This window comes from Neltuma alba, unplaced genomic scaffold (assembly GCF_004799145.2).
Source record: "Neltuma alba isolate B1F8T4 unplaced genomic scaffold, ASM479914v2 tig00004282_pilon, whole genome shotgun sequence".
NCBI classification, from domain to species: domain Eukaryota; kingdom Viridiplantae; phylum Streptophyta; class Magnoliopsida; order Fabales; family Fabaceae; genus Neltuma; species Neltuma alba.
The window spans coordinates 3,901-31,687 of record NW_021633637.1 but is presented as its reverse complement, the minus strand read 5'-3'; the positions used below and the strand labels follow the sequence as shown (position 1 = coordinate 31,687).

Here is a 27,787-nt window from a genome sequence, read left to right as displayed (position 1 = left end):
TATCTCATATTCCTTTACTTTTTCTCCCATAGTTTCTTAGTAATTCTGGGTGTGAAGATTGCCACAAACTAACATTGTCTCTTGATTTTATTGAGTTTCAATCAAGAATATTACAGGAGGCAAGCTTGAGTAGTAAAAGGCAAGAGTGTTATACATCAATTTAATAGCCAAATTTGAGTGAAACACAAGTGGCATAAATTATTTTGAGTGATACATGTGAGTAGAGAGTGGTAAGGTCTATTTTCTCTTTGTTTCTAATCTTTCAGGCACAAAAAAAATGTATAGTCACAAAGAGCTTGGGAAAGATCTCAAATCTTTCCTAAAAGAAGTTCAACAACTAAATGCTAAAGTAGACCAGTTGAAGTCTAAACACAACTGCAAGATTAAAAGAGATTTATATAGAAGGTTACAGGAGTTGAAACAAGGCTCCTTAAATGTTGAGAATTATTACAACGAGATGGAGTTAGCTATGATTAGGGCTAGTGTGAAAGAGACTCCAGAAGCTATTAAGCATCGTTTTATATGTGGGCTTAATCCTAGATTAGCCCACGTTGCAGAAATGTGCAGTTTTATGGAGATTGAAGATTTGGTTCCTCAACGTAGCAAGCATGAAAAAGAACTCAAGAAAAGACAATGCTCCTTTTCAAAGAAGAATGATCAAGAGAAATATGTCATCTTCACATACAATTCAAATGACATTGACTCTAATGTTGTGGATGACTGTGAAAAAGAAGAGAGCTTGAGTAAAGAAACAAGTGAAGTATCTCAATATTGTCAAAATAATGAGAAGAAAAATGAGAGTGTTGATCTGAGTGAAAAGAAAGATGAAAGGAATTTTGAGAAAAAAGAGATTAAGAGTGATTGCAAGGATATTTCTTTGGTTACTAACCATCTTAATCATTATTTGCCTTGTGATTCTAGTGTGTTACAAGTAGTCAATTTGATTCCTGAAGAGCCATCTGATGGATTCTCATTTCATTTAAACAATATTAAAACACATTCTGATGATCTAAATCTTGTTATTCCTGATGACTTGTTGTCTTTAAGATGCCTTGAACTTCACACATTGGATTTTAATTGTAACATGATTTTTGTTTTTCAAGATTCTTATCGTATGTATATTGTGGTTAAGAGGCTTTCTTGTTACTTGGATATTGTTGTTGCTTTGGGTTATTTTGTAGGTGCACGAGGAATGCATATGATTATTTATATTTGGGTACATGTGAGAAACAAAAGATTTCTAACCCGAAGCAATTTTCACCAGCTTCCAATATTAGAGTATCTTCATGTGACTTCAAGGATTCAAGATCCTTTTCAAGATCTTACATGACTCTTCTACTTGGTAAGTATTATTTTCAAATTGTTTTTGCAAATTCTAACTTCTTCCCTTTTGATCGAGGTCAAGATTCAAGGGATTGATAGTACCAGGAGGTGTTGAATATGGAGGTCATGAAGCCCAAATAGCACTCCTTCAGTTAGAAGCCCAGCAAGCCCTCCAGAGTGTTCAAGGGATTTATAGCTCGAGAATACTTGCATGGATAAGGACATGGATCATTCCTTGGATAATGACATGGATACATACGGAGTTTAACGTGACATATGGAAGGCCACCCTGAAAACCACCATGGCATATAAGTCATTGAAGTATGAACACTTGAACCTTGAGAAAGATAAGAGCACGTTCTAAGAGACCAAAAGGAGCATTTGAAGCCAATTTTCATGTTGTTGAAGGCCCAATACAATTATATATGCATGGAGGAGTCTATTGGAGCTATAATCTTTTAAATGGGGCCCAAATGCATTGTGCTATAGACCATGGGAGTTCCAGGATGTGATTCAACCACACTCAGGTCCAAATGGATGTCTAAAAGGCCCATTTATGCTGTTGGATGTGAATAGCAATAAAGGTCCATTTGGAAGGTCCAAGAAGATTCAAGAAGTATCAAGAGTGATATTATTGACATTAATTAGGATTCTATTTGTTTTAATTAATTTCCTATTTTTAAATAGCAGATTTGTTCTTGAAGTTTAAGCAATTTTCTTTTATTTCTATGTAATAAATGATGTCGCCCATAGTCAAATAATCATTAATGAGAGGCATCATCCCTAGTATTTATGTCTTAAGATGTTGATTCTAGAGTGTTCTATGATTACCTATATGATGCGATACAGCAAGCTAACTCCTCAACTTTCAATGATCCATTGCAAATCCCAACTGGACCAATCACAAGAGCAAGAGCTAAAAGAATTAAGGAAGCTTTGAGTGGGCTAGTGCAAGACACCTTGATAAAGCAAATGGCATTTGTTGGAGTATCAAATCTGGATAAAAATGCTGAGGACGTCACTAATGTCATTTGGGCTGAAAATGGAACTACTGATCATATCTTGGGCTTGGAAACTTCAATTTAAGGAGCTTGGATCAAGTACAACACATGAGAAGACTCATTTGGGCCTAATTAATCATATTTTGGGCTTGATATGCTGATTATATTTCATTAAATGCATTTGAGCGAAAATTCATAATTAGTTGGCAGATTTGACTTTTGAATTTCCAAGTTACCTAAATCAAGTCCTTATGAATTTATTATATTTTGATTTTCTAGATTGCATTTAATGCTTTTTAGGTCAGATCTTGAATGTATCCTCTATAAGATATTGTAACCCTCATTTTGGGAGGAGATTTGGAATTTGAATGAAAAACTTGTATTTTGCAATTTCTGACTTGAGAGGGGTTCTCTCTAGGGTTCTTCATTGAACTAACAGACTTATCAAGGCTTGATCAACCTTGTGGCGTCTTTCAGCACTTCGGGTCTTGTTCTCCGTGTTCAAGGGTTCAAGTGGATCACCAGACCTTTGTTTACGTTCTTGGGGTGCGTATATTCAGATCGGTTGTGGGTTCGTGGGATTTTTTTTCTTGTGGGTTCTCACCATCTTGGTATCAGAGCCTTGGATCTAAACTCAGGTCATATTTTTCTGTTAGTTTACCTTCATTTTCGTCCTTCATTTGGTGCATTTTCTTGTGTCTGTTCGTCTTCTGCGTTTCTGTCCGTCACTGAAATTTTCGTCCGTGTTCATTCACTTTTCCATTGAGTTTTGTAATGTTTAATAGGTCATTTTCATATTTCGGAGTCCCTTCTTTCTTCTCGTTTTGGTTTCATCTAAATCCGACTTTTCTAGGGCAAGTTATACCCATTTGAAAAGGACGCATTTTCTGGAATTTCTGGGTTCAGATTGCTTGTTCTGTTTTGTTTATGGTATTTTCGTGATTTTCTTTGCATTATTCAGTGAAAAAAAAAAAAGAAGGAAAGACAAGAAAAAAAAAGGAAAAAAAAAAGGAACAGAAAAAAAAACAAAAAAAATTATAGTGCTGGAAGTGTTTTGAGCAAATCATCTTCATATCCAAATTCTGTTTTGGCTTTTGCAATACTTGTGTCAATTGAATTCTGATTTTTCTTGGAAGTCCATATTCAATACTCTTAATTTCTCAAAGTTCCTAAGTGTTGGCTGATTCTGCATATTGTGATAGCTTTGTTTAAATTGCTTAGTTCTTTAAAGAGCCTCAAGAGGGATTTCAAAGTAGAAAAAGGCAAGAGTGACATACCTCAATTTAAAAGCCAAGTTTGAGTGAAACACGAGTGTTGAGTGCCATTCTTGAGGGAAACACGTGAGGAAATTTGTGAGGAACTTTACTTCACTAACATAATTAATTTTCCTTGAAGTCATAATGTCTAATGCAGATGGGACATCCGGTGGTGGTGGAAATCCAATGAATATTGAAGACACCCTTAGGGCAATGCAGCAACATTTTCAACAGATGAATGTGGTTTATAGAGAGATAAGGGATAGAATAGATAGACAAGATGAAAGGATTGCAAATCTGCAAAGAGCCCAACCTAAACCTAGAAGGCATGGAAGGCAAAGGGAGGCTTCTATGGATGACTTTGAATCTGAAAATAATGAAGTTGGTGGTAGTGAGGATGAAGTCAATTCTGAATCTGAAGTTGAACTGATAAGGAATAGGCATAGAGGGGATAGGTATGGGAGAAGACATGGGAGAAATAACCCAAGGGAGAGAGATAGAGTAGATGGGAACCTTGGGAGTATCAAAATGAAGATACCATCATTCCAAGGTAGAAATGATCCTGAAGCCTATTTAGAGTGGGAAAAGAAAATAGAAATGATTTTTGAGTGTCATAATTATTCTGAAGCTAAAAGGGTGAAGTTGGCAGCAATAGAATTCACTGATTATGCTATTGTTTGGTGGGATAAATTGGGTATTAATAGGAGGAATAATGGAGAGAGGCCTGTAACAACTTGGAGAGAAATGAAAGCTCTAATGAGGAAGATATTTGTTCCCAACCATTATTTTAGAGAGCTTTATCAAAAGTTGCAGACCCTTACACAAGGTCCTAAGAGTGTGGAGGAGTATAATAAGGAGATGGAATTGGCCATGATAAGAGCTAATGTGCAAGAAATAGAGAAGCAACAATGGCTCGATTTCTAAGTGGGTTGAGCAAAGATATAGCTGACATAGTGGAATTGCATCATTATGTGGAGCTAGAAGACATGGTGCATATGGCTATTAAGGTGGAAAAGCAACTCAAGCGTAAAAGTGCTTCAAAATTTCATTCTGGATCAAGTTCTTCTTTCAAACAGAATTGGAAGAAAGGAGAAAAAGCTATCCAAAAGGAGACCACTAAAGGCAAAGAAGAAGCTTCATCAAAGAGCAAAGGTAAATCTGATTCCCAAACTTCTAGAAATAGGGATATAAAATGTTTCAAGTGTCTGGGTACAGGTCATATTGCTTCTCAATGCCCCAACAAGAGAGTCATGATTCTGAAAAATAATGAAGTTGTGACTGAAAGTGAGAGTGAAAGTGATGACTCCATGCCCCTACTTGAAGATGCTAGTGATGATGGGATTGAGTATGCTGTGGAAGGAGAATGCCTTGTGGTTAGAAGAGCCTTGAATTGTCAAGTGAAGGAAGATGAGTTGAATGAACAAAGGGAAAATATTTTCCATACTCGCTGCCTCATTAATAACAAGGTATATAGTTTGATAATTGATGGTGGGAGTGTTACAAATGTTGCAAGCACTACAATGGTTGAGAAATTGAATTTGCCTACTGTTAGGCACCCTAGACCATACAAGCTGCAATGGTTGAATGAATGTGTGGAAATTAAAGTTGATAAGCAAGTTCTTGTTTCTTTCTCAATTGGGAAGTATTGTGATGAAGTATTATGTGATGTTGTTCCTATGCATGCTGGACATATACTTTTGGGGAGACCTTGGGAATTTGATAGAAAGGTAAAGAAAGATGGGCTTACAAATAGATATTCTTTTGTAATGAACAATAGACCCATTACTCTTGTACTGTTGACCCCAAAGCAAGTGTATGAGGATCAACTTAAGATGAAAAAGGAGAGAGATAAAAAATAGTGTGATATGAAAAATAAGAAAAATGTGAGAGAGACGTCAAAAGAAATGAGAGAGTGAAAAAAGAGAGAAAAGATGAAGAGAGAAATGAGAAGAAGAAATTGAGTTTTTATGTAAAAGAAAGTGAAGTGAGGAGTGCCTTTTTGGCTGAACAACATTTGCTTCTCCTTGTTTACAAGGAATCCTTTTTGAATACTAATGCATTAACTCTTCCTTTCCAAGTGTTGTTGGTTCTTTATTGCAGGAATATGACGATGTGTTCCCAGAAGAGATTCCACCTGGATTACCACCCATTAGAGGAATTGAGCATCAAATTGATTTCATTCCAGGAGCAACAATTCCTAATAGGCCAGCCTATAGAAGCAATCCAAAGAGACAAAGGAACTTCAAAAGCAAGTGGAAGAGCTCATGGCAAGGGGATATGTTAGAGAAAGCTTGAGTCCTTGTGCTGTTCTGGTACTTTTGGTCCCAAAGAAAGATGGAACTTGGAGGATGTGCATTGATTGCAGAGCTGTGAATAACATCATTGTAAAGTATCGCTATCCCATTCCTAGATTAGATGATATGCTTGATGAATTGCATGGTTCTATTGTCTTTTCTAAGATTGATTTGAAATCTGGATACCATCAAATTAGAATGAGGGAAGGGGATGAATGGAAAACTGCTTTCAAAACAAAACATGGTTTGTATGAATGGTTAGTTATGCCATTTGGGTTAACTAATGCACCTAGCACTTTCATGAGATTAATGAATCATGTTTTGCGTGCTTTCATTGGGAAATTTGTTGTGGTTTATTTTGATGACATTCTGATTTACAGCAAGAATCTTGATGAGCATTTGAATCATTTGCATTGTGTGCTTGATGTTTTGAGAAAGGAAAAATTGTTTGCAAATCTGAAGAAGTGTGATTTTTGTATGGATAAAATTGTTTTTCTTGGCTTTGTGGTGAGTGCTAAAGGAATAGAAGTTGATGAAGAAAAGATAAGAGCTATAGAAGAATGGCCAACACCTAAAAGCATAACTGAGGTGAGAAGCTTTCATGGTTTGGCTAGTTTTTATAGGCGCTTTGTGAAAGATTTTAGCACAATTGCTGCACCACTCACTGAAGTTATTAAAAAATCTGTTGGTTTTAAATGGGATAAAGAACAAGATGTTGCATTCATTAGACTTAAGGATAAATTGTGTTCTGCACCTGTGTTAGTATTGCCTGACTTTAACAAAACTTTTGAGATTGAATGTGATGCATCTGGAGTTGGAATAGGAGCTCTTTTGATGCAGGAAGGAAAGCCAATTGCTTATTTTAGTGAAAAGTTGAATGGAGCAGCCTTGAAGTATCCAACATATGACAAGGAGCTCTATGCACTTAAAAGAGCATTAGAGAATTGGCAACACTACCTTTGGCCTAAACAATTTGTAATTCATACTGATCATCAATCTTTGAAGCACATTAAGGGTCAAGGTAAGCTGAACAAGAGACATGCAAGGTGGCTGGAATTTATTGAGACATTTCCATATGTCATCAGATACAAGAAAGGTAAAGAAAATGTGGTGGCTGATGCATTGTCAAGAAGGTATACTCTTCTTACAACTCTAAATGCTAGATTGCTTGGTTTTGAATATATCAAGGAATTGTATGCCATTGATGCTGATTTTGCTGAAGTGTTTTCTTGCTTGTGAAAAGAAAGCATTTGAAAAGTTTTATAGGATTGATGGGTACTTGTTTAAAGAAAACAGATTGTGTGTGCCTCAATGTTCTTTGCGAGAATTACTTGTGAGAGAAGCACATGGGGGAGGATTAATGGGTCACTTTGGTGTGAAAAAGACTTTGGATGTTTTGCATGAACATTTCTTTTGGCCTAAAATGAAACGTGATGTGGAAAGAATCTGTGCTAAATGCATAACTTGTAAAAAGGCTAAATCTAGAGTCTTGCCACATGGTTTGTACACCCCATTACCTGTGCCTAGTGAACCTTGGGTAGATATATCAATGGATTTTATTTTGGGTTTACCTAGGTCAAGAAAGGGTATGGATTCCATATTTGTGGTTGTTGATAGATTTTCTAAAATGGCACATTTCATTGCTTGCCATAAAACTGATGATGCCACATACATTGCTGATTTGTTCTTTAAGGAAATTGTAAGACTTCATGGTGTTCCTAAAAGTATTGTTTCTGATAGGGATACAAAATTCTTGAGTCATTTTTGGAGGTTTTGTGGGGTAAGCTGGGTACTAAATTATTGTTTTCTACTGCTTGTCATCCACAAACTGATGGACAAACTGAGGTAGTTAATAGAACTTTAACTCAATTGCTTAGAACTGTGATTCAAAAGAACTTAAAGAATTGGGAAAATTGCTTGTCATTCATTGAATTTGCTTACAATAGGAGTGTGCATTCATCTACTGATTATTCTCCTTTTGAAATAGTGTATGGTTTTAATCCACTAACTCCCTTGGATTTATTACCATTGCCTATTGATGAGAGGGCAAGTCTTGATGGGCCAAAGAAAGCTGAAACAGTGAAACAACTTCATCAAAAAGTGAAACAACAAATTGAAAAGAAAAATGAGCAATATACATCCAAGGCTAATAAAGGAAGAAGGCGTGTTCTCTTTGAACCTGGTGATTGGGTGTGGGTGCATATGAGGAAAGAAAGATTTCCAGCTCAAAGAAAGTCCAAATTAGCTCCAAGAGGAGATGGTCCATTTCAAGTGCTTGAAAGAATCAATGACAATGCTTACAAAATTGATTTACCTGGTGAGTATAATGTTAGTGCTACTTTCAATGTGGCTGATTTATCTCCTTTTGATGCAGGTGATGATTCGAGGTCGAATCCTTTTCAGGGGAGGGGGAATGATGCGATACAGCAAGCTAACTCCTCAACTTCCAATGATCCATTGCAAATCCCAACTGGACCAATCACAAGAGCAAGAGCTAAAAGAATTAAGGAAGCTTTGAGTGGGCTAGTGCAAGACACCTTGATAAAGCAAATGGCATTTGTTGGAGTATCAAATCTGGATAAAAATGCTGAGGACGTCACTAATGTCATTTGGGCTGAAAATGGAGCTACTGATCATATCTTGGGCTTGGAAACTTCAATTTAAGGAGCTTGGATCAAGTACAACACATGAGAAGACTCATTTGGGCCTAATTAATCATATTTTGGGCTTGATATGCTGATTATATTTCATTAAATGCATTTGAGCGAAAATTCATAATTAGTTGGCAGATTTGACTTTTGAATTTCCAAGTTACCTAAATCAAGTCCTTATGAATTTATTATATTTTGATTTTCTAGATTGCATTTAATGCTTTTTAGGTCAGATCTTGAATGTATCCTCTATAAGATATTGTAACCCTCATTTTGGGAGGAGATTTGGAATTTGAATGAAAAACTTGCATTTTGCAATTTCTGACTTGAGAGGGGTTCTCTCTAGGGTTCTTCATTGAACTAACAGACTTATCAAGGCTTGATCAACCTTGTGGCGTCTTTCAGCACTTCGGGTCTTGTTCTCCCGTGTTCAAGGGTTCAAGTGGATCACCAGACCTTTGTTTACGTTCTTGGGGTGCGTATATTCAGATCGGCTGTGGGTTCGTGGGATTTTTTTTTCTTGTGGGTTCTCACCACTATATATAGGCTACATTTTTTTACTTAAAATAAAGACTTAGATGAATGAGAATTGACTTTATTTCTCTCATGTGAGCTTTGTTTGCATCCTTGTATTCTCGTAAGAATACTCGATAGTATCAAGGGATTGATCAAGCTTGTGGTATCTTTATGGCTAAGGTTGTAAGAGATAGGTTCTCTTAAGGTCCTACCTATATCAATGATCTGTTCGTTACTTGATTCTAGCCGGTCTTACGTCCCTCTCATATCAGTATCACTGTTGTTAAGAATGAATTAATTCTAACAAGGGTCCAAACCCATAAAGGGTATGCATTGATTATAGAAAATTGAATGATGCCACACGTAAAGATCACTTTCCTCTACCTTTAATTAATCAAATACTTGAGAGATTGGCTGGAAGAACTAACTACTACTTTCTAGATGGTTTTTCAAGTTATTTCTAGATTTCTGTCACTCCTGAAGATCAGGACAAGACCACATTCAATTGTCCATTTAGGACATTTATCTATAGGAGGATGCCTTTTGGGCTATGCAATGCCCTGGGTACCTTTCAAAGGGCTATGACGTCCATTTTTAGTAAATTTTTAGGCTCATCTATGGAAGTGTTTATGGATGATTTTACTATGCATGGTGACACATTTGATGAATGTTTAGAAAGTCTATATAAGGTTTTTTCTAGGTGTATTGATAGGAACTTAATCCTGAATTTTGAAAAATGCCATTTTATGGTTGATGATGGAATTGTCTTGGGTGATGTCTCTAGGAAAAGAATTGAAGTAGACAGAGCTAAAATTAAGGTTATTGCTTCTTTGCCTTATCCAACTAACTTGAAGGAACTTGGGTCATTCCTTGAACATGTTGGTTTCTATAGAAGATTTGTGAAAGATTTCAGCAAAATAGCAAACCCTCTATCTTAGCTCTTGCAAAAGAATGTGGAATTTGTTTTTGATGATGCTTGCAAAAAAGCTTTTGAGTCATTAAAAAGCGTGCTTATTTCTTGGTGAGAACCCACAAGGGAAAAATCCCACGAACCCACAACCGATCTAAATATATACACCCCCAGAACATAAACAAAGGTCTGGTGATCCACTTGAACCTTGAACACAGGAAAACAAGGACCCGAAATGTTGAAAGATACCACAAGGTTGATCAAGCCTTGATAAGTCTGTTAGTTCAATGAAAAACCCTAGAGAGAACCCCTCTCAAGTCAGAAATTGTAAAATGCGAGTTTTTCATTCAAATTCCAAATCTGCTCCAAAATAAGGGTTACAATATCTTATAGAGGATACATTCAGAAATCTGACCTAAAAAGCATTACATGCAATCTAGAAAATCAAAATATAATAAATTCATAAGGACTTGACTTAGGTAACTTGGAAATTCAAAAGTCAAATCTGCCAACTAATTATGAATTTTCACTCAAATGCATTTAATGAAATATAATCAGCATATCAAGCCCAAAATATGATTAATTAGGCCCAAATGAGTCTTCTCATGTGTTGTACTTGATCCAAGCTCCTTAAATTGAAGTTTCCAAGCCCAATATATCAGTAGCTCTATTTTCAGCCCAAGTGACATTCGTAACGTCGTCAGCATTTTTATCTAGATTTGATGCTCCAACAAATGCCATTTGCTTTGTCAAGGTGTTTTGCACTAGTCCACTCAAAGCTTCCTTAATTCTTTTAGCTCTTGCTCTTGTGATTGGTCCAGTTGGGATTTGCAATGGATCATTGGAAGTTGAGGAGTTAGCTTGCTGTATTGCATCATTTCTCCACCTATACTTTTTGCCCCTGATTGGAACTTGGATTTTGAACTTGATTGTGATGCATCTCATACTTCCATTAGTGCTATACGAGGCCAAAAGGTGAATAAGTTGTCTCAAGTCATTGCATATGCATCCAAAACCCTTGACAATACACAAATTAATTACACAACCACTGAAAAGGACACTTATGCTATTGTATTTGCTTTAGACAAGTGTAGACCTTATCTTCTTGCATCAAAAGTGGTTGTCTATACTGATTGTGCTGCTGTCAAGTTATTGTTTAGCAAACCATACACTAAGCCTAGACTTTTAAGTTGCATTTTGCTTCTCTAAGAGTTTGACATAGAGATTAAAGACCAAAGTGGAACTGAAAACCATGTTGTAGACTATTTGAGTTGCTTGCCAATAGGAACTAAGGGAGTTTCTGACCCTAATCTGATTTGTGATGAATTTCCAACTGCTATTCTTTGTTCTATAGCTTCTCACGACCCATGGTTTGCTAACACGGTCAATTTCCTTGCTATATTGTCTCATTTTCAGACTCAAAAGCTCAAAAGTGAAGCCAAGTATTACATGTGGGAACCACCTCACTTATGGTGAATACGCAATAACCAATTGATGAGGCGCTATGTCCTAAATGAAGAAATTCAAGGCATCTTGGAGGTTCTCATGCTTGTGGAGGCCATTTTAATGCTAAGACTTCAAGGAAGATTTTGAAATTTGGATTTTATTGGCCTCCCTTCTTTAAGGATGCTTATGAGTTTTGTAAGAGTTGTGACAAGTGCCAAAGGTTTGGAGGTAATACTAAAAGGAATGTGATATGAGGGGACGTATGGACAGGCTAGAATCAAGTAACGGACAGACGGTTGATCTAGGTAGGACTTTAAGAGAACCTGTCTCTTACAACCCTAGCCATGAAGACACCACAAGGTTGATCAATCCCTTGATACTGTTGCAAGCAAAGCTCACACTGAGAGAGATAAACTCAATTCTCATTCATCTAAATCTGAATTCAATTACAAAAAACGTAGCCTATATATAGGCAACAATAGAACACTCTAGAATCAACATCCTAAGACATAAATGCTAGGAATGATGCCTCATTAATAATTTATTTGACTATGGGAGGCACCATTTATTACATGGAAATAAAAGGAAATAACTTAAACTTCAAGAACAAGTCTGATATTTAAAAATAGGAAAGTAGATCAAAACATGATCTTCTAGAACACTCCTTGACCAAAAAAACGAATTTAAATCATAATCAATTCATAATGAGGCCTTCTTGATCCTTCTTGAAGATTCTTGGACGTCACTTATGACCCTTGTCCAAGGCACATGCTTGTCACATGGTATTTTAAGTGAATTCTTCAATCTGAACCCCATATGGGCCTTGTACATCATCTTGTTGGGCTTCTAGCAATGTGATCACCATTTTTGGACTCCTTTTAGGCTCATTAAAATGTGCTTCTTCCAAATAAATGGGCTCCAGCTCTTTTAGCTCTCTTATTAGACAATTTAGGGCCTCCTTTATAGCTTTGGTCCTTGCTCTTGTCATTGGGCCTCCAATGCCTTGTAGTGGATTTTTTGGAATGTTGGACTTCTTTGTTTGGGCTCCTTACCTGTGCTCCTGATCACACCATGCTCCTCCATCAGAATGAGATGCCTCAATATCCTATTCTCTTTTGTGAAATCTTTGATGTATGGTGTATATATTTCATGGGTCCATTTCCACCTTTTTTTGGAAATCATTATTATATTCTCTTAGTTGTGGATTATGTTTTAAGATGGATTAAAGCTATTCCCACAAAGAAAGATGATGCAGTCACAGTTTCAAAATTCATAAAGTCACATATCTTCATACAGTTTGGAATCCCTAAAGCTATGATAAGTGACCGTGGGACTCACTTTTGCAACAAGCTACTAAATGGGTTGTTCTCTAAGTTCGGGGTTACAAAATGTCCATAGTTTATCACTCTTAGACTAATGGTCAAATAGAGGTTTCTAATAGAGAGATTAAATAGATTTTAGAGAAGATAGTTAAACCATGAAGAAAGGATTGGAGCATTAAATTGGAAGAAGCTTTGTGGGCCAATAAGACTGCATACAAGACACCCATAGGAATGTCACTCTATAAGGTAGTCTATGGAAAAGCTTGTCATCTCCCGATTGAACTAGAGCACAAGGCTTACTGGGCAATTAAAGTATGTAATTTGGATTTTGAAGCTACTGCAATGGAAAGGAAATTGCAAATGCAAGAGCTAGAAGAAATTCAAATGGGCATATGAGAGCTCTAGAGCCTACAAGGAGAAGACTAAAATCATTCATGACAAAGGAATTTTAAGGAAATAATTTCATGAGGGCGATAAAGTTCTGCTTTTTAAAGTTTAAGTTTAAACATGAAAAACTAAAAACCTAGTGGGATGGGCCGTATCTAGTCACCAAAGTACACCCCTTGGGAATGGTTAAATTAATAGATGAAAAAAATGGCCAAAGTCTAAAAGTTAATGGTCACTTACTCAAGTTGTATTATGAGAACTTCCATACCCCATGAGGCTGCAGGTTGTTTCTTCCACCTTATATTCTCATGTGCTTTTATCTGCATATTTGAAATTGTTTGAAGAATAAGCGTGGGGGAAACCCTTTTCTTTTAGCTTAGGAAATTTTTTTTTTGTTTGTCTTCTTTTAATTGGTTCTTCCCTGTTTGAATGGCTTATCAGTGTAGGGGAAATAAGTATTTTCTGATGGCTTAATTAGATAATGATTGTATTGATATTTGAGTCGTGATTGAAGTAATTGAGCCATGTTTTGCAGCTGAGCATGTGATTTAATTCAAAGGTTTTTGGTTCTTAATGATGATGCATTCCATGTTCTTGTGATTTAAAGCTATATTTGTTAGAATTTGAATGATAATTTTTGTTGGAAAATGCAGTTCTGTGAAAAGCATCCTGGCCCTTTGAGTAATCTGTCGCAGTGCTAAATAAAGAGTCAATTTTGTAACAACCGCTGTGGCCTGTTTCGAAATGCACCACAGTGCCTATCCCTAAATAAAGGTAAACACCTCCTTTCTGATATTAAATGCTGCCAACTATTTTTGTTGTGCTGGTTTAGAATCTTTTTAAGGAGAGGAAATTGAATTTGTTCACCTAACACTTTGTCATTGGTTTAAAAACTTTTTTGAAAATCAATTCATAACCCATGATATATTTTCACAAGCTTGAAATCCATTTTGCAATCATGTCAAAATCTATGCTTGGTTGATGTTATTCTTGTTACAAACCTCTTCTGTTGGACTGATTTTGGCAGCAATTAAGTTAGTGACTAGATATGGTTCAATTAAAGCAAGTGGATGAGAGAAAACCCACATGGAACGAAATTGAGCCTATATGTTCTAAATTTGTGTGCACACTCTCTTTAGTCCTATATTCCCCGAGAACTTGTCCTAATTCTTCATTGAGACTACATTTTGATATGAGAAAGATACAAATAATAAAGGCATTTTATTCTAAACCTATTCTGACCTAAACACAAACCGTTTCATATTTAACCGTTGTTCACTCCTTTGAGCCTTCAATTTCATTCCATTCTTTGGCTTTTAGTAAGTGATTTGCATGAGTTATAGTTACAAATGGTCTTTCATTGTGAAAAATACATCAATAATATCTATATTTTTGCCTTCTTGGGGTTGGATGCCAATACCAAAAAAAAAAAGTGACAGAAACAGCAATAAAGAGGAGAAAATGTATAGAAAAAGTCATAGAAAGAGAAAATAAGTTGCAACAAAAGAATGAAATTTGAAATAAGGCGTTCCGTGGTGGTTTGAGGAGCAAGGGTTATTGTTCCAAAAGTTTAAATCTGCACACTGGTGTCTTTTCACGATTATACTTTAGCTCACTTTGAGTTGATACTTTGATACTCATGCATTTCACTTGTTAGTTCATTCATTCCATCTTAGCCTTTTCCAACATTACAACCTTAAGAAAGACCTCTTGATGCATTAAACTCATATGGTACGGTGGTGGAGCTGTTGAGAATTTTGACAAGCCTATGGTAGGACATAGACTAGTAGAGAGGAGAGAAAATCTAACCCTTGGTGAGTAGAGAGAAACACTTTAATCTGAGAGTCTCTTGTTTCAATTGTAATAATCAAGCTATGCTTAGCATCAATTTTCTTATCATTGATTAAAAGTTTAATGGGTTGGCTTGCTCAAGGGATGATACAACTAGTGTATGGATTTTGATTTTGATTGCACTTGGATTGATTTCTTTGTTGAATGTGTTTTGGGGAATGAATTGATAATCCTTTACCCAGAGTGTAAAGTGCTAGTGTGGGGGAATTTGATATTTCTCTATATGTTATTGATTCTAGCATGATTTTTATGAAATTATATGTTTAATTTTGGAATTAATTGTGATAAAATACTAATAATTGTTTAGAAGGGATCTTTTGTAATTTCATATGAATTCAGGTCTAAAAATCAAAGAAACAAACATTTAGGGACTTGGTATGCAAAAGTGGCAGACTTTTTGTAAAAGGCGCAGCGACAAATTTGAAGAAGCACCATGGTAACAGAAGCTTTGCAGCACTAATTCAGATGATGCCGTTTTGGAAATGCATCGCGGCTGATGATCAAAGTTGTCGCATCGAATGACAGAAATTAGCAATCTGAACCAGAAAACACGTGACAGATCTTAGAGCTCCATTTTGGTTAGCACACAGATCCTAAACTAATTTTCAGTTAGGAGGCGTTAGTTATGAGGAAGTGAAGCATTTGGGAGAGGAGTTTTTAGTTTTTCCATCATCATCTCTATTTTTCAGTTCTCTGTAAATCCCTCGTCCAGATCTCCCACATCCCAACCATCACTATTGCTGCTATGGAGTCCACATCCTCTAGCTTGAGTCTTTAATATGAGGGGACGTATAGACCAGCTAGAACCAAGTAACAAACAGACAGTTGATCTAGGTAGGACCTTAAGAGAACCTGTCTCTTACAACCCTAGCCATGAAGACATCACGAGGTTGATTAATCTATTGATACTATCGAGTATTCTCACGAGAATACAAGGATGCAAGCAAAACTCACACAGAGAGAATAAACTGAATTCTCATTCATCTAAATCTGAATCCAATTACAGAAAACGTAGCCTAAGACATAAATGCTAGGGATGATGCCTTATTAATGATTATTTGACTATGGGAGGCACCATTTATTACATAGAGATAAAAGGAAATAACTTAAACTTCAAGAACAAGTCTACTATTTAAAAATAGAAAAGTAGATCAAAACATGATTTTCTAGAACACTCCTTGACAAAAAAAATGAATTTAAATCATAATCAATCCATAATGATGCCTTATTGAAGATTCTTGCGTCATTTATGATCTTTGTCCAAGGCACATGCTTGTCACATGGTATTTTAAGTGAATTCTTCAATCTAAATCCCACATGGGCCTTGTACATCATCTTATTGGGCTTGTAGCAATGTGATCACCATTTTTGGACTCCTTTTAGGCTCATCAAAATGTGCTTCTTCCACATAAATAGGCTCCAACTCTTTTAGCCCTCTTATTAGACAATTTAGGGCCTCCTTCATAGCTTTGGTCCTTGCTCTTGTCATTGGGCCTCCAATACCTTGTAATAGATCTTTCAAAATGTTGGACTTCTTTGTTTGGGCTCCTTGCCTATACTCTTGATCACACCATGCTCCTCCATCATTCCCTCCCTGCTCGAAAGGATTCATCCTCGAATCTGCAACATCAAAGAGAGATAAATTAGCAAGATTAAAAGTAGCACTAACATTACCATAGGAACTAAGCAAGTCTATTTTATAAGTATTGTCATTGATCCGCTCTATGACTTGGAAAGGGCTATCTCCTCTTGGATGTAACTTAGATTTGCGTTGTTTGGGAAATCTCTCCTTCCGTAGGTATGCCCAAACCCAATCTCTAGGCTCAAAGACAATCCTCTGACGACCTTTGTTAGCTTGCCTAGCATATTGCTCATTCTTCCTCTCTATGTTGGCTCTCACCTTAGCATGTAATCCCTGCACAAACTCAGCCTTTTTCTTGCCATCAAGATTTGCTTGCTCATTAGAAGGCAATGGTAATACATCTAAAGAAGACAAAGGATTAAAGCCATAAACAACCTCAAATAGAGAGAAGGAAGTAGAAGAATGAACAGCTTTGTTATATACAAACTCAATATGAGACAGACAATTAACCCAATTCTTCAAGTTCGTTTAGATTATCGCACGCAACAAGGTAGTTAGTGTTTTGTTGACTACCTCAGTTTGCCCATAAATTTGGGGATGTGCCATAGTAGAAAACAACAACTTAGTTCCTCCTAGCTTACTCCATAAAGTCCTCCAAAAATGGCTAAGGAACTTCACATCCTTGTCACTCACAATGGTTTTGGGCAATCCATGCAACCTAACAATTTTCTTGAAAAACAAGTCAGCAATATGGATTGCATCATTTGTTTTAGAACATGCAATAAAATGAGCCATTTTACTAAATCTATCAACCACAACAAAGATACTATCCTTTCCAGACTGAGACCTAGGCAAACTCAACACAAAATCTATAGAAATATCTACCCAAGGTTGGGAAGGCACAGGTAAAGGGGGAATACAAACCATGAGGCTGAACTGTAGACTTTGCATGCTTACATGTGACACATTTGAGACAAACAGAAATGACATCTTTCCTCATATGAGGCCAATAAAAGTGTTCATGCAAAAGAGCTAAAATTTTATCAACACCAAAGTGACCCATCAAACCACCACCATGAGTTTCTTTTACAAGCAGCTCATGTATAGAGCAATTAGAAATGCACAATTTATCTTTCTTAAAAAGAAACCCATTAGATCTATAAAAGTCATTCACCACATGCTTTTCACAAGAAAGCCAAATTTTCAAAAAATCACAATTAGAATCATACAACCCTTTCAATAATGTAAATCCAAGTAATCTAGCATGAAGAGAAGTGATAAGAGAATACCTGCTAGAAAGAGCATCAGCAACAACATTCTCCTTACCTTGCTTATGCTTGATCGCATATGGAAATATCTCTATGAACTCCAACCAGCAAGCATGCCTCTTGTTAAGCTTATCTTGAGACTTTAGAAACTTCAAACTTTCATTATCAGTGAAACATCCTACCTTTAAACCCTTAGAGTACGTGTTTTGAAGTGTTATGGTTCAAGTGATTCATGAAACAAGCCCGAAGATTGAAATTTTGCAATTGGTTCTCGGGTTATTATTCACTGTTTAAATTTTAGATTTCAAGTCCAACTTTAAAAAATCATATTGATGTGCTCTAAAATGCTATGAAAAGCTCTTTGAAAGATGTTTAAGAGAAAACTATCCAATTGGACTTATCCTTGCCCAATTCATACAATTTAATCAATAAAAATTACTATTCATTTGGTAAAATCTGGAACTTCCAGATTCTGTGCCTTAAATTTAGAAATTCATATCTCCTTATGTACACATCCAATTGAGGTGTTCTACCTCTCATTTTAAAGCTTGGGATGTGAACAACACGTCTAATTTCATGGCTTAAATCATTCATTTGATAGGTCAAACTAGAGCTAAAAACTCACTGCCCTATGACCTACGTTTTATCCCTTAACTACTCTTTACTTTAATTCTTTTTATTTCTTTGGCATACATAATTTGGACTTACTCTTTCCATTCATTCTCATACATTTCTATTCATACTATAAACATTACAATTAAATACAAGATACATAGCATAATAGAACATCAATTAACATAATGGATTACATAACATAACATGTTATGATCACACAATGATTCTTGATTCTTTCCATCAATCTTCCACCTCTACTTCTTGGATTCTTCTCCATGTTTATTGCACCTAGTACGGGTTGTTAAGGGAGGATGAGATTCGAGAGAATCTCAGTAGCAAACATTAACATATGAATATCATGGAAAGTAAGCTAAAGCATTTCATGCTTTGATAACATATTGCCAAGGCAAAGCATAACATAAACTTGCAACATAACTTTGCAAACATTTGATCATAGCTTAGTCACATTATGATAACACAACACATCATGCAAGCATGGCTAAGTTTACTACCTTGCAACATGGCTTTCCTCTTGCTTTTCCTTTAACTCCCTTATTCTTTCAAACACATGAGCCTTAGGTTAGTGTCCCCAAAAATCCTCTTGGATGTCTCAAGGTCCTAAACCAATTAATACATTACACAAAACATTTAAACTGAGACACCAACCTACCCTTACTTGGTTCTTTCTTGGACATACTTTAAACTTAACTTTTAAGTTTCAATTCCAATCTTTCTAAAATCATTTCCACATGCTATTCTCACATAATTTTGCATGTAGAATCTATTTTCAAGCTCAAAACAATCAAAATCCAACTCCTTCCTCCTTAAATAGATTTGGCTAAACACTATGGGTTAGGAATCCAAAATTTTTATTTTCAATTCTAATGCTTTCAAACACGTTCTCTCCATATATCCCTACACAAAATCATCATTTAAACTCATTGAAAGCATCAAAATCATCAAAATCCAATCCTAACACCCAGACTAAGTCAGAACCAAAATATTACACAAGTTAAGGGGAAGTTGGATTTCTTGCAAAAACAACTCAAAACCACTTGATTCTTGTTGTTCTCAAACCCCTAAACAATTCCCTAACATCCTAACCCAATCAAATTTGCGCAGAACCTTGGCTTAGGTTTTCAACTATCCAAAACTCAACCAAACATCATGATTCAATGTCATTAAACAAGTTGCTATCCATTTCCTAAGATTTCCAGCACAACCAGAATTTTCCAGCAATTTTCCTTACCAAGAACTCATGATTTAGCCATTGGAAATGCACCAAATTAAAACCTAAACATACCTTAAGGAGTCCTTGATCAAAGCTTGATGATTACCCTTGGATTGGAAGTGGTTTTGAAAGTGTTTAGAAGTCAAGAAAAATTTGTGCAGAACCCCCCTATTTTTCCCAATTTTTACACGAATTTTGGGAGAATTATGGGGGTATTTACGGGCCACAATTTCTGCTGGTTCTTCTCCCTTTGGTAAGCATTGTCAAGTGCCAAACATGGCCTAAAATTAAAGTCAAGCCTTCAGTAAATCCTAGCCATCCACTTGCATCTTGCTTTCCAAGTCATTTTTCATCAATGGTTGAAAATTTGCCCAGCACATAAGCCAGCTGTTCTAGTCATGATGAGCACGAATTTGGACCTTGCTCAATGCTAACTAAATCGTAAAAACTGATTAGGAAGTAATGGAATTGGTTAGGGTACTTTAAAACAACCATTTGGTTACATAATCCCCAATTTCTTGCCCCCTATTAGGAAAAATAGCTAAGGGCTTCAAAAATTCTATTTTTTTCATGATAAATCCCTATTTATTACAAAAGTGTGATCTGGAAGTTTTGGCAATTTTTCAAGACCTCTAGGTATTTATTTCACATTTTTTCCCGAAATTGGGCTCTTTACCGATAAAATTTCAGAAGTAAATTCCCCATAAATTATTCCTTCATTTCTAATGCTTGGAAACAATTTTAGAAATTCATATATATATATATATATATATATATTCTTAAGGAATTTATCCATATTTTTTTATTGAATTATTGAGGCCCTTACATAATTAAAATAATTATTTTTCCTCAATTTTCACTATTTTTCCCAAAAATAATTATTTCCGGGAAAATTTCACTATAATTTATTTTGGGCCATTTTCACTCCCAAAACATCATATGGGCCTCAAAAACCTCTTATTTGGCCTCTTTCCATTTTTGGAAATTTTGGGCATAATTTCCATATTTGTCCTTACTAGCCCGAAACTTTGCAAAATTACGATTTTGCCCCTAGTTTGGCTTAACTTCAAAATTCACTTCATTGAGGCCTCCAACATAACTATTGGCCTACATTCATCTCATTGGGGCCTCTAATATAACTATTGGTCTCCATTCATTTCTATTTTTCATTTTTGGGCTTTAAGACTTCACTAGAGTCTCTAACTTTCTCTTTTCTCAGTCCCAGAAAACTCTTACTTTGCGATTTAGTCCCTGGGAATCTGTCTGTCCTTTCAGGGAATCTCTGGGATCTCTACCAAAAAAGGTTTGGTAACCTACCCATTTCAAGCTAATTTTGGTACTTCTAGGCCCAAAAGTCAGGATGTTACAATCAAAGTAAATAATGAACTCATTGGGCCATAAATAATACTGCCACGTTTCTAAAGTTCTTTTTAAAACAGAGTTTCTTATCATAAGTAAAGTAATTCAAAGAAGCTTCACTTAATTTCTCACTAAAGTAAGCAATAGGCCTAGACTCTTGTATTAGCATAGCACCAATACCAATTCCAGAAGCATCACATTCAACTCTAAAAACTTTATTAAAATTAGGTAAACACAAAAGTGGTGCATTTGTTAATGTCTCTTTCAAGGTATTAAAAGCTGTTTCGTGTGTTTCACTCCTTTTAAACGTCACATGCTTCTTAACAAGCTCATTTAGAGGCGTAGTAATAGTTGAAAAACCTTTGATGGACCTCTTATAGAAACTTGCTAGTCCACGAAAGCTCCTGACTTCATTGGCAATATTGGAGTTGGCCAGTCTATTATAGCTTTCACCTTTTTCTCATCCATACGGATCCCTTGAGAATCTACAACAAAACCAAAAAACACAACAGAATCCATGCAAAAGGAGCATTTTTTAAAATCAGCATATAAGCTATTCCCCCTAAGAGTTTAAAACACCTCATGCAAGTGAATAACATGATCATCTATTGTTCTACTATTGACAAGAATATCATCAAAGTAGACAACCACAAAATTCCTAATAAATGAACGAAAAACATGATTCATCAAGCTCATGAAAGTACTAGGTGTATTAGTTAACCCAAAAGGCATAACTAACCATTCATATAATCCAAATTTAGTTTTAAATGCTGTTTTCCATTTATCTCCTCCTTTCATGCAAATTTGATGATAACCACTCCTAAGATCAATTTTAAAGAATAAAGTAGCACCATGCAACTCATCCAAAATGTCATCTAATCTAGGAATAGGGTAGTGATACTTAACTGTTATTTTATTTATGGCTCTACAATCAACACACATTCGCCACGAACCATCTTTCTTAGGCACTAAGAGTACTGGAACAGCATATGGGCTCAAGCTTTCTCTCATAAAGCCTTTCTGATAGCATACCAAGAAGTGTTCTGATAGAGGAGCATGGCATGATCAAGCATCAAAGGAAGACCAAAACACGGAGCGTGGAGCCCAAGCTAAAAGATGGAAGTCCAATATTCTAAAAGACCCATTACAAGGCATTGCAGGCCCAATGACAAGAGCAAGGACCAAATCTATGAAAGAGGCGCTGAATTGTTTGATAAAAGATCTTAAAGAGTTAGAGCCCATTTATTTGGAAGAAGCATCCCTCAATCAGCCCATCAAGGGTCCAAACATGGTGATTACATTGCTAGAAGCCAAACAAGATGATGTACAAGGCCCATGTGCAGTCCAGATTGAAGAATTCACTCAAAATACCATGTGACAAGCATGTGCCTTGGAGGAGGAGCATAAGTGACGTCCAAGAATATTCAAGAAGCATCAAGAAGGCGTCTTTATGTATTAGTTATGGTTTAATTTCGTTTTTTTAAGTTTCCATTTTTATTTGCATTAAATAAGGCCTTTTGGTCAAAGATTGCATAAGAATATTTTAGGTTAGTTTCCTATTTTTAGGTAGCAGCCTTTTTCTTCAAGAAAAGGTAATTTCCTATTTCCTTTAGCCTTAATTGGTGCCAACCAACATAGTCAATCATCATTAAGGCACATTTATGGCATTTATGACCTAGGGTTTTTTGATTCTAGATTGTTCTTTTGCTGCCTATATAAGGCTACGTTTTTGGTAATTGGGGGGGAGATTTGAATGAATGAATTTTAGAGAATTTTATTTCTCTTGAGTGAGCTTTGCTTGCCGCCTCGTATTCTCGTGGGAATACTCGACTATATCAAGGACTGATCATCCTTGTGGTGTCTCTATGGTTAGGGTTGTAAGAGACAGGTTCTCTTAAGGTCCTACCTTTGATCGTTCGTCTAGTTTCCTAACTTGTTTCTAGCCGATCCGTATCCGTACCTTACATCATGTTCAATATGAAGGTCTTGAAGCCCGAGAAATGCTCATCCAATTAAAGGCCCAACCAGCCCTCCAAAGCGCTCAAAGGATTTATAGCTTCAGAATGCTTACATGGAGGATGATATCCATATCATGCGGAGCTTGACGTGACATATGGAAGGCCACCCCGAAAGCCACCATGGCATGTGAGTCATTAGAGTGTAAACACTTGGACCATAAGAAAGACAAAAGCGCGTTCTAATAGCCTAAAAGGATATTTGAAGCCAATTCCTATGTAATTAAAGGCCCAACACAATCATATGTGCTTGGAGGAGTCCATTAGAGCTATAATCTTTTAAATTGGGGCCCAAATGCATTGTGTTATGGACCAAAGGAGTTCCAGAACGTGATTCAACCATATTCAAGCCCAAATGGGTGTCTAAAAGGCCCATACATGCTTATGCACGTGAATAGTAATTATGAAGACCCATTTGGAAGGTCTAAGAAGATTCAAGAAGCATCAGGAGTGATATTATATGATATTAAATAGGATTCTATTTGTTTTAATTAGTTTCCTCTTTTACAGTTTCCTATTTTGTATTGATTTCTTCTTGAAGGCAAAGACTTGCTTATTTTGTATTGCATTAATTAGTAGAGAGTCAAATAATATCCTTCTCATTAATGAAGGGATCTTGCTAGGTGGTGTGTGATCTAGATTATTCTATCTTGACTAGCCAGTTAGAGTATTCTAGAAAGTCTTTTGATTTTGCTAATTTTGTTGTATTTCGCATCTATTTTTTATGCATTTTATTTAGTTAGTGTCTTAGGCTCTAAAAACCTATATTGGGCTTTTAGGGCTTAGGTTATCAATTAGGATTTTCATATTAGGGTTTTCAAGAGTCTTAGTCTATAAATAATTCAGTATGTATTCTTTTCAACGAGATGATTTTGAATAATTAATAAAATGAGAATTTTACTTCTCTTTGTGTGAGCCTTGCTTGCATCATCGTATTATCATGAGAATACTCGACAGTATCAAGAGATTGATCAACCTTGTGGTGTCTTCATGGCTAGGGTTGTAAGAGACGGGTTCTCTTAAGGTTCTACCTCGATCATCCGTCCGATTCCTTGTGTTTAGGGTTACAAGAGGCAGGTTCTATTAGAGTCTCATTCCATTCCTACACTTGATTCTAGTTGGTCCGTTTGTTTCCTCTCATATCACTTTCCTTATAAGCTCATCTACTTGGCCTTGAATTTCTTTAGTTTCCTCAAGGTTGGCTCTATAAGCAGGTCTATTAGGTAGAGAAGCTCTGGGAATAAAATCAATCCTATGCTCAATTCCTCTTAAGAGAAGAAGCCCATTAGGTATCTCATCTGTGAATAAATCACGAAATTCCTGTAACAAAGACACAACACTAGATGGCAAAGAGGGTTTAAGATTGTTAGTTGAAAAATAAGCATCCTTATATACAAGTACCAAGACTTGCTCACTCAACAGTGCTCTCTTAACCTTGCTTTTTCTAGAAATTAAACCCTATCTTCTTTTTTTTTCACTTTTCTCATGTTCTTTCCTTTTCTTTTCTCTCTCTCTAGTTTCTTTCTTTTCTACTCTCTCCTTTTCTTTCAACTCGTTCATTCTTTTGTAATCCTACTCAATCCTCACTTGGTCCTCGTAAGCTTCCTTTGGCCTAAGAGGCTTTAATACAATGATTTTTTCATTGAATGGTATAGAATAACAATTTTTTGTAACAATCATGGTGAGCCTTACTATCAAATTGTCATGGCCTTTCGAGTAAAAGATGTCCAGCAAGCATTGGAACCACATCACATAAAACTTCAGTATGATAGTTTCCAATAGAAAAAGAAACCAAAACCTACTTAGTGACTTTAGCCTCAGCAGTATCATTCAACCATTGCAATTTATAAGGTTTAGGATACTTCGTAGTAGGCAAGTTCAACTTTTCAACAAGTAAGGTACTAGCAACATTGGTAACACTACCACTATCAATAACCATGCTGCATACCTTATTCTTTATGAAACACCTAGTGTGGAAGATAAGCTCTCGTTGGTCTTTCTCATCATCTTCCTTTACATGAATATTTAGGGCTCTTCTAGCCACTAATGCTTCTCCCGTAACAGGTTCAGCTTCATCAATCTCCAATTCAGAGTCAGTCACTAAAGAGGGCATGTTATCATCACTTTTATCACTAGAATATTCACTGTCATACTCACCATTGTCTTTGATAATGATGACTCCCTTATTGGGACATTTGGAAGCAATATGCCCCTTTCCATGACATCTAAAACATTAAAGAGAAGAGGTTTTATTAGTGGAAGAAGTTTTAGAGTTAAGTTTCTTACCACCATCACCCTTGGGCTTTGATTCCTCTTTGGCTTTAGGGGTGAATCTTGCTGTATCCTTAGCCTTGGAATCCTTCCACTTGGAGGGTGGTTTAGAGTCCCTCCAGTTATAGGATGAGGATTTGGAGTGTTTCTCTTTAAATCGTTTTTCAACTTTGATGGCTTTGTGCACCAACTCCTCCTTATCAACAAAAGTGTACATCTCAACTTTGTCTCTAATTTTAGGTCTCAGACCATCAATAATTCTGCTCATGCTTGATTCTTCATCTTCTTATACTCCAGCACACATCTGAAGAAGATCAAGCTCATGTACATACTCTTCTACTATCATAGAGTCTTGGCTAAACAGTCATAACTATCTATTAAGCTCTCGATAGTAGAAACTAGGAACATACTTCTTGTGCATGAGTTTCTTTAGCTTCTCCCATGTACGAGGGGGAACGTATCTCTTAAGCTATAAATGTTCCCATCAAATAGTAGCATAGTCAGAAAACTAAAATGAAGCTAATTTTACCTTCTTTTCTTCAGGCCAATCATTCAATATGAAAATATGCTCGAACTTCATCTCCCAATCAAGATTTTATCTGGATTGGTATTACCCTTGAAAGTTATGGCCATGTCATTTTTGGGATGTTTGCTCTTGCTCTTTGAAGTTGATGAACCAGATCTAGTCACCTCATCATTACTACTATCTGCTTTAGATATCTTTAACTCTTCCATTTCCATCTTGAGTTTGAGAAACTCATCTCTCATAACCCTCATGAATACTTTGATATCTGTGTTGAATTCTTCATTATTGGATTATTTCCCGCTCATCTTTAACCTGAGATGTTAGTTGAAGCAAAGAGAAAAAGAAATAGAAATAAAGGACCTCACCACTCTGCTCGCGTGTTCTGCTCAATCAATTTGGTGCCACTCATGTTTCTCTTAACTTTGGCTTTTATATTGAAGTAAAACACTTTTGACTTTAACTACTCTAGCTTATCTCCTATAGTATTCTTTATTGAAACTCAACAAAAACCAAGAGACAATATTACAAAGTGGTAATCTTCACAACCAGAAATTGGAAGAGCCAACAACTATGTGAAAGAGGGGAAAAGATAAGAGATGAAAGAAGAAGGATAGACAAAACATAAGGATGGAATGAAAGGAGGGAAAAAAATGAGCAGAGACGTTTATGATGAAAAAAAAAATAGATAGAAAAAAAAATGGAAAAGGGAGGCAGGAAGTGCAAAATGAAAATAAGATTGTGAAAGTAAAGGAAAATAAGAAACAAAGTAATTAGGAAAGGTACTACCTTGAGAGAACTTTAGGAAAGTAAGTACCTTGTAAGAAAAGAACTGAAATTAGGCAAGTAATATGAAAAGGAAGAAAAAGGAATAGGAAACAAATGAAAGATGGAAACTTGAAGAAAGAGAATAGGAAAGTAGTATGAAAAGGAAAAGAATTCAAGATAGGAAACTAGATAAAACAAAGGAAAGTAGAACTAGAAAAGTAGGAGTCTTACCACCCAAGCATAAAAATTTAGGAAATTAATTGTGACTTGCAATGGAAGCTCTTTCAAATTAGGAAACTTATCTCTTATGTTGCAATCTCCAAAACCTGAAACTCTTTCTCTTTTTTTTTTTAATTTATTTTTTTCCAGCAATTCTAGAGCCTTTTTTTTTCTTTTGTTTCAACACAACAGCACTCTTTTTTTTTCCTTTTTTTTAATGAATTTTTTTATATGCTACTCAAAAGAACAAAGCAACTCAAATGAACAAAAAAAAAAGGTGGGAAGGAGATGAAAAGGGAAAAAAAAGGGATGGAAATAAGGAAGAAAGGAAAATAGAAGCAACAGAGAAAAAAAATTAAAACACCAAAAAGATAGAACTTGAAATCCAGCAAACCTTAGCTCTGATGCTACTTGATATGGAAGGAATTAACGGACCAGCTAGAATCAAGTAACGGACAAATGATTGATCGAGGTAGGACCTTAAGAGAACCTGTCTCTTACAATCCTAACCATGAAAACACTACAAGGTTGATCAATCCCTTGATACTATCAAGTATTCTCACGAGAATACAAGGATGTAAGCAAAGCTCACACAGAGAAAATAAACCTAATTCTCATTCATCTAAGTCTGAATTCCATTACAAAAAAACATAACCTATATATAGGCAACAATAGAACACTCTAGAATCAATATCCTAAGACATAATTGCTAGGGATGATGCCTCATTAATGATTATTTGACTATGGGAGGCACCATTTATTACATAGAAATAAAAGGAAATAATTTAAACTTCAAGAACAAGTCCGCTATTTAAAAATAAGAAAATAGATCAAAACATGATCTTCTAGAACACCCCTTGACCAAAAAACAAATTTAAATCATAATCAATTCATAATGATGCCTTGTTGAAGATTCTTGGACGTCACTTATGATCCCTGTCCAAGGCACATACTTGTTACATGGTATTTTAACTGAAGT

General features: G+C 35.8%; 1 pseudogene; it reads left to right on the top strand.

Moving 5' to 3' along the window:
- The first annotated feature begins 277 nt into the window (after positions 1-277).
- On the top strand, positions 278-13,807 carry LOC114744192 (uncharacterized; annotated as a pseudogene).
- The last annotated feature ends 13,980 nt before the right edge of the window (positions 13,808-27,787 follow it).